Raw genomic sequence first — 7628 nt, 5'->3', positions numbered from 1 at the left:
CGCTCTCCCACCTACCACCCTCCTCGTTCCCTTCCTTCCCCTCCCAACCGATGGTATAAATAGTTCCCGCCCGTCCTCCAGGATCATGCCAGGGATCCATACGATCTCTGCGCATAGACTCTCACTCTCGATCTTCGCAATCCGCAGGTCGACGACTCGACGGGAGTCTCTCTCTCTCGGACGCGGCGCGGACCGATCGGAGATCGGGTTTTCTTTCTCCTCCAAACTCGTTTCCTTTCTCGTTAGTTTCTCCTTTTTCATTTTCGTGCGTTTTACCCGTTCCGGATCTGGCGATTTTATGGCATTAAGGGTTCCGATCTCCGCCTGTCTCGGTTATACTAATCGGAAGGATACTTCCGGCGAGATCAGATACGCCGGGCCCGTAGTCGTTAGGGCATCCTCCGGCGGTGGCGTGAAGCAGATGCCGGCGGAGGAGGCGTCCTCGTTCGCGTCGCGGTTGGGCCTAGAGATGACGGTCCTGGAGCTGGAGCGGCTCTACAAGGCCGGGGATCCGGCGCTACGGAGCGCCGGACCCGGCGATTCCGCCGGGTTCTGGTTTTCCGGCCGGCCTGTACGCGTCGCGTACCAGGGCGTCCGGGGGTCGTACTGCCAGGAAGCCGCGACGAGGGCCTTTGCGACGTGCGACGCCTTCCCGTGCGCACAGATGGAGGACGCCTTCCAGGCGCTCCAGGAGAAGACCGCCGATCGGGCCGTGATTCCGGTCGAGAACTCCGTCGACGGTGTCATCGGACGGAATCTCGACCTCCTCCTCCGCCACAGCGTCAGCGTCGTCGGCGAGCTCGTCCTCCCCGTGAACCACTGCCTGCTCTCCGCGCCGTGCGCCTCCGTCTCCGGCCTTAGACGGATCGTCAGCCACCCGCAGGCGCTCAGCCACTGCCGGTCCCGGGTCGAGGCTCTCGGCGTCGACATCGAGGAGGTCACCAACTCGGCCGAGGCGGCCCGGTTCCTCTCGGAGAATCCGATATCCGATACGGCCGTCATCGGGAGCAAGATCGCCGCTAAGGAGTTCGGCCTGCAGATCCTCGAGCAGAACTTCCAGGACCACAGTGAGAGCAACGTCAACCGGTTCTTCCAGCTCGCCCTTGACCCGGTACTCCCATCCACCGAGACGCCGGGGGTCCGGAAGACGACCGTCGCGTTCTCCCTGAAAAACGGCGTCTCGGACCTCTTCCTGGCGCTGTGGGCGTTCGAGAGCCGGAGCATCCCCGTAACGGGCGTCCATCACCGCCCGAACAGGAAGAACCCGGTTCGAGTGGTGGAGGGTGGGAACGGGAGGGTCCGATACTTCGACTACGTCTTCATCGTCGATCTCCAGGGCTGCGCGTCAGATCGTGCGGTCGACAGGGCTCTCACCCAGCTGAGAGAAATCACGGGCTTCCTCCGTGTCCTCGGGACCTACACGTCCCGTTGATTTCGTGAATTAATTCGTTAGTCATGGCCGTCTGCGCGAAATGAGTCCGTGTCTGTCGTTCAGAGAGAGAGAGAGATGTAAATTTTAATAAAAAGCAAAAATCTTACGAGAGAGAAGCTGTAAATAATTTTGATTGAACATTCTTTTCGGCGGTGTCATTTTCACACGAATTCTTTCGTGTCCATGTACAGAACGTGTCAGAAAAAAATTTCCCATGTGCTTGTGTTCTCCAGTCCCCATCAATCACTACACCAAAATCTCGCTCTAGGAAGAATCTTGTGATATATGAAAAAATATGGTTTTAAAAAAAAAAATCATATACATACAACAATATAAAAGTTATGCTCTCACTGGTAAAGAATCCTTTAAGGCATCCTTTCTGTCTTTTGGATTAGTCATATAAAAAATGCACAGGAATCTGTCTATAAAAAAGACAAAAGGAATAAAAACTCTTAGATCCCCTACTTGAAGAATAGTTAAAAACAAGACATTTTTTTTATGCCAAACCCTATATTTTATACATTCACAAAAAGGACCAAAGGCATTCGGGGCATCACCCACATGAGGATGGCCCAATATTATCAACGGGAACCCCAAAAACATTAAGAAAATGTCAATTAAAATTGAACAATAAATTTCAGATGATGCTTACTCATTCTATTGGTAAAGAGCCAACAAGATAGAGATTACAATTGTAAACTAAGAACATCTTGAGATAGAGATTATAAATTTTAGAAGATAAAGCGATCATTGGTGTAGATTTTTTTTTTTAAAGGCAAGCTGGGGGTTAGGCATACCCCTCCATTTATTCCACGTACAATCGGGTTTTGAACCTGCAATGTCTCACCCCAAGGAGAAGTGCATTGACAGCTCCTACCAACCACGTGAAGCCCCTGTTTGTCATTGGTCTAGATTTTCTTGCAAGAGATCCACCTAACAAATGACAATCCAAATGGCATCAAAATGTAACTCTTCTTTAATTAGTCGTTGAAAAACCTGACCTATTTAAAAATGAACATGCTAAATCCACCTACATGATATGACTTTGAAAATGCACGAGAAAGTAAAATAGATATAGGATAAGTCTTTGGTGCAGATGTGTGTACAGTGTTAATGAGTGCAAAAAGTCATAGCTCCAAGTTGTTTTGGCTCAACCAAATTATAGATGTTTATTGAGGATCATCTCTTGGATTATTAGATATCGATGTGTGAACATATTCCTTTGGCTATGTAAAAAATCAACGGTTGTAAACGTTTCAGCTCAAAAATATGTATGTTTGTCGAAAAAACACAATTCAAGGGTTGATCCTTAGCAATTTAACCATTTTGAACATATATATGTTGAATCAAACCAACTCAGAGTTTTGACTCATTGACACTATATGCACATTTGTAACATAGATTTATCCTATACAAAGGATTGAGATTATATACGAATTTAATTAAGTGGGAACTGCAGAACTGCATACAAAAACAAAGACTAGAGTATGTTTACTAGAGTATGAACCGAGATTTTCATGGCTTTTTTTCTCTTAAATCTCACTATATGGATGCGATATCCATGCTCAATTTTATGGGGATCCACTCTCAAATTGGCCGATTACCTTTTAAAGCTTGAAAATCAATAGCTCAAAATTCTCATGAATATTTGAGTATCCAAAAATCACATTTTTCGTATAGAATACACTATCTAACATTCCATGCCTAACAAATGGACTATGCTGATGCATCTGTAAGTCAAATTGGTAAAAAAAAAGAAACATTTAAAATACCTAGCTCACACTCCAGTAGACATATATTTTTAGTGTCTTTCTAGTCAATATGACCCCATAGATTCATTTAGGGCCTGTTTGGAATCTGGTAGCTGGGATGGTTGTTTATGCATTTGGGATTGAAGTGAGACCCTTTCTTCTTTGTATTTACACTAAAGAATGGATTTGGTAGCTGACACTTCTTCAAATGCATAAAAGCACATGAAGTGAGACGTGTCTTGATTGTTACGATAGTTCACCAACCGTTCACCAACCAAGTAGGCTTCTGACTTTCAGCTTCATCTAAAATTAGTAATGATACAGTGCTTTTGGCCGGGAGCACCTACATCTTCATCTATACCGTAGGATTATTTTCAGCCTAACGGTTTAGATGAGATTGAAATTTGTACACAGCTTTCCATCTTTAATGGCCTGGTGACACATTAATTTCAATGATTTTCCTTTATTAATTCTTTCTGAAAACTAAAATAAAGAGGTGTGAGTGGTGGTGTGGGCAGATTCCAAAGTTATAAATTAAATAGTTTTGACTTGTTTAATTCTATATCTTATAGTTATCAACTTGTCATCATGCATCAATGTTCATCATCGAGAGAGAGAGCATCCATTAATTCCATTATCGGTCATGCATTCATGCCATGCTTTCATCCTTGTCTATAATAGGTTCATGCGTTTATGCCCATGCATCCATTTATAAAACATGAAAGAGGGAGAGACAGACAGAGAAAGAACATGCTTTATAAATTAAAAAATCTGAGAAAAAATGAGCATGAATGCATGCATGCATGTCCATCATTCATCCATTTTATACATTCGATTCCACATGATTCATGTCTACGTAAGGACGAGAGAGGGAGAAAAAACTCATTGATTTCATCGTTGGAAATTGTCACTCTCATTCATTTCATCTCTGAAAAAGGTCACTCCTACCTACCTCATTTATTTCTTTGAAAATAGTTTATAAAGGAAAGCCCTCAAAATTTAAACCTTCTCTAAACCTTTGGATTAGAATTAACCCAACCGTATAGATAAGGGAGTAGGTGCTCTGGGAGCACCGTATCATTACTAATCTCAAATTAAAGCTTAAAAAATTAGATTTCTGAGATTCATACTAGGCAATACAAATATGTCCGACCCCGATTAGTTCTCAGAAAATCTGTTGCTTGAGGCCCGGTTGACTGGACCTAGCTAGTGTTCAATAGATTCATAAACTCCTAATTGGAAATCCAAAAGTTTGATTTTTAACCTTATTAATTCCTGCAAATTCACCTACAAGGGCTCCTTTCATCTGGTAGGGGCGACTTGTGAATGTCACCAAATTGACCTGATGTCACAAGTTTGAAACCTACAAGTGGTGTCCCTTGCCGCAAGGTTGAAACTGGGTGTGATCCCTTGTGGGCAGGGGGACCTCAAGGGTTTTAGCAACTGAAAGCCAGTCAATGTGCGGTTGGTGATGGGGTGACTTTCCCTTGAATTATCAAAAAATAAAAATAAAACTGCAAATTTGAACAAATTTATGCTTGAAGACTACTGGTTTGTTGGATTAAAAATTATAGTTTTCCCTATAGATGATTGCTCTTACAAGTTAAGATCTAGTTAAATATTAACACATACGCTCTTAGACATTCTGCAGCTAAAAGGAGGAAAATGATTCCAAATTGTGTAAAGCAAATGTACCCCCCACACAGCGGGCAGATTATATGTTCCCCCCAGGAACACTCACTGTAGCTACAGTGCGTGTTCCTGGGTCCCCACTGAGCGCTGCGTGGCGCTTAGTGGGGTGTACGGGGGAGCTGTACACCCCAGTACATCCTGCAGGCTGATGTACGGCTCCCCCGCATACCCCACTGAGTGCCACACGGCGCTCAGTGGAGACCCCGAAATATGCATTGTAGCTACAGTGCATGTTCCGGGGGTGCACACGCAACACCCTCTCCCACACACATCGCTAGTGAGAGAAAAAGTTCAGGGCTAAAATTTTAGAATACTTCAAGACCATCTTTAACATTTCCATTATAACAGGTAAACAAGAAGTCTTATTAATATTAATTAGGAAAAGAAAAATTAAAACTGATGCCCACGACAACTAGGTAACAAATATCCATTTGGGGCTTGAAGAAAGCAAAAGTTTTCTCTTATTAGGGTGATTCCTATGCATCTTTAACGGGTCCAAACATATTATCAAACTTGAAGGCAAGCTAATGATCTACATGTGGAGCACACTAATAATATCAATACGAAGAATAGAGCTCATGTTACTTGGATGAACCTAGGGGATGTCAATTAGTGGGGTATCCGACCCGTCAGTGCACACCCAATACCGCCTAAATAACACGCAGTCCGGTTAGGGTTTCAGTTATGTTATTCAAGAAAACAGAAGCTCAAACCCAAGCCACATAATTTGAAGGGTAATAAAAGTATACTTTTTTTTTTTGGATAGTCCAGTGAGTTTCTTGATCCAGCTCCAAAGGATATCTATCTCACTTCACTGACTTGAATTAAGAAAATTAAGAACCCTACGCACAGTAGCAACATGTATTTGTCGTTGCATTTACAAACCTTTGCTAAAAGTTTTTGTCTAATACCAACTAAAAAACAAGAGGTTAGTCTACATCTAACACAAACAAATGATATAATCCACTAAATATCCCACCAAACCCTAAATTTGCTAATGTTTTTGTCACAGTTTTGCGGATTGTATTTCGGTCCCCACGCGTCCATATCATGGAAGACAGAAGCAGAGCAAACAATCATGATTTTCAAAGATCTTCTACACGAGCTATATAGAATAGCCAAAATATATAGATCTAAAACAAAATGTCATAACCACCGAAACAAAGGTAGGCAACTTGTGATTACCAACTCATTATAGCACGAGACTCTTGGCTTCACACCTAGGCATGCTTACCCCAAAGTTTTTTTCTTGGGTGGTGGTTGTTGGAGGGGGGAGAGAAAAAATACAAAACACAAAATAGAAATCAAAATCAAAGTGTTTATTTCACCTTTGGGCCCCAAGGGGGGGTTGGCCTAGTGGGGTGGAGCCTTGGCTGCTAGATGGGCAGTCAAGGTCCGATTCTCATGGAGGTCACCCCTCTGCACAAGTCAATGTGTAGCATAGGCCCCGGGGGCAAACGACGACCGTGGGTATGGTAGGTTGAGCCAGCGCGACCAGGTTTTCGTGTCGGGTGCGGCTTCTTAGGGTTATAAATTAAAAGAAAATGTGCTTATTTTCACCAGAAACTGTATCATTTCTCACTGGCGAGTACAACAGCATTCATTCACAATTGTGATTATGATATCACTGATGATAATAAAAAAAATGCCAAGTGGTCAAACTGATTGATGGTGATAATTTGATGTGCCGATGCAGACAGATGCTAGACTGATGTTGGTGGTAGAGGTGGTGGCAGTAATGGTGGTCCTGGTTGCAAGATGTGCTTGTAGACAGTGGTAGTAAAGGTAAAACGAAATGCTGGAGAAATGATGCTGGCCGAAATGGTCACAATGGCATGACAGCTATAAGAGGTATCGATTTTAAGCAGAATGTGGTGATGAAGGTGGCATTGGTGCAGTTGCTAAAGGGTACAAACAAGTGGAAGAGAGATGAAAGTGGTGGAGACTGCATCAGCAGTAGGAATGAAAGGAAAGCAGGTTATATGTTCCCCCCGAACAGGGGAGTTAGCTACATCTTATTTTCGGGGGTCTCAAAGAGCACCATGTATATAAGCATGTACGTCTCGTATCCCCATGTTTGTTAGCATTAATTAGCGTTGGAGTTTGATGCGATTGCAAAGACTTAAGTACCCTCTCCTCCATTGGTGCAAAAAAACATGACGATTCTTGAAAATGAGTGGTTGTAAAGACTTAAGTACCCCGAAAATGATTATTTAAGACCCAGTCTTTGCACTGCAGGATTATCCGAGAAAGAAATCTCTCCTGGAGGAGGCCATGAACATCAACCCTCTCTCTCTCTCCCTTCTCTTTCTGCTTCTGTGCACATCCAGTAGAAGATCCTACATTGCTCCATCAAGCACCAACTGACCTGCACATTGACTGTTGTGGAGCCTGATTCAGAATTTTTACCCTTACAGAAGGAGGGTTTGGGGGTTCAGCTCAGCGTAGGTAGCATCATTCAACTAAATGAGTTGTAGATCCTGATTCAGAGTTTTTACCCTTACAGGCGAGGGGTTTGGGGGCTCCTCCCAGCGTGGGTAGCATCATTCAACTTGAAGAGTTGTGGAGTCTGATTCAGACTTTTTACCCTTACAAGACTTTTTACCCTTACAGAAGGGGGGTCTGAGGGCTCCTCCCAGCGTGGGTAGCATCATTCAACTTGATGAGTTGTGGAGCTTGATTTAGAGTTTTTGCCCTTATAGAAGGAGGGTTTGGGGGCTCCTCCCAACGTGGATAGCATTGTTCAACTTGAT

General features: G+C 43.6%; 1 pseudogene; it reads left to right on the top strand.

The window, feature by feature from the left end:
• The first annotated feature begins 298 nt into the window (after positions 1–298).
• LOC149817626 (arogenate dehydratase/prephenate dehydratase 6, chloroplastic pseudogene) lies at positions 299–1432 on the top strand (annotated as a pseudogene).
• The last annotated feature ends 6196 nt before the right edge of the window (positions 1433–7628 follow it).

The sequence above is a fragment of the Nuphar pumila genome, chromosome 13 (genome assembly GCF_984573655.1).
Source record: "Nuphar pumila chromosome 13, dmNupPumi1.hap1.1, whole genome shotgun sequence".
Classification (NCBI taxonomy): domain Eukaryota; kingdom Viridiplantae; phylum Streptophyta; class Magnoliopsida; order Nymphaeales; family Nymphaeaceae; genus Nuphar; species Nuphar pumila.
The sequence above is the reverse complement of the archived record's forward strand: the minus strand, read 5'-3'. Positions and strand labels throughout refer to the sequence as shown.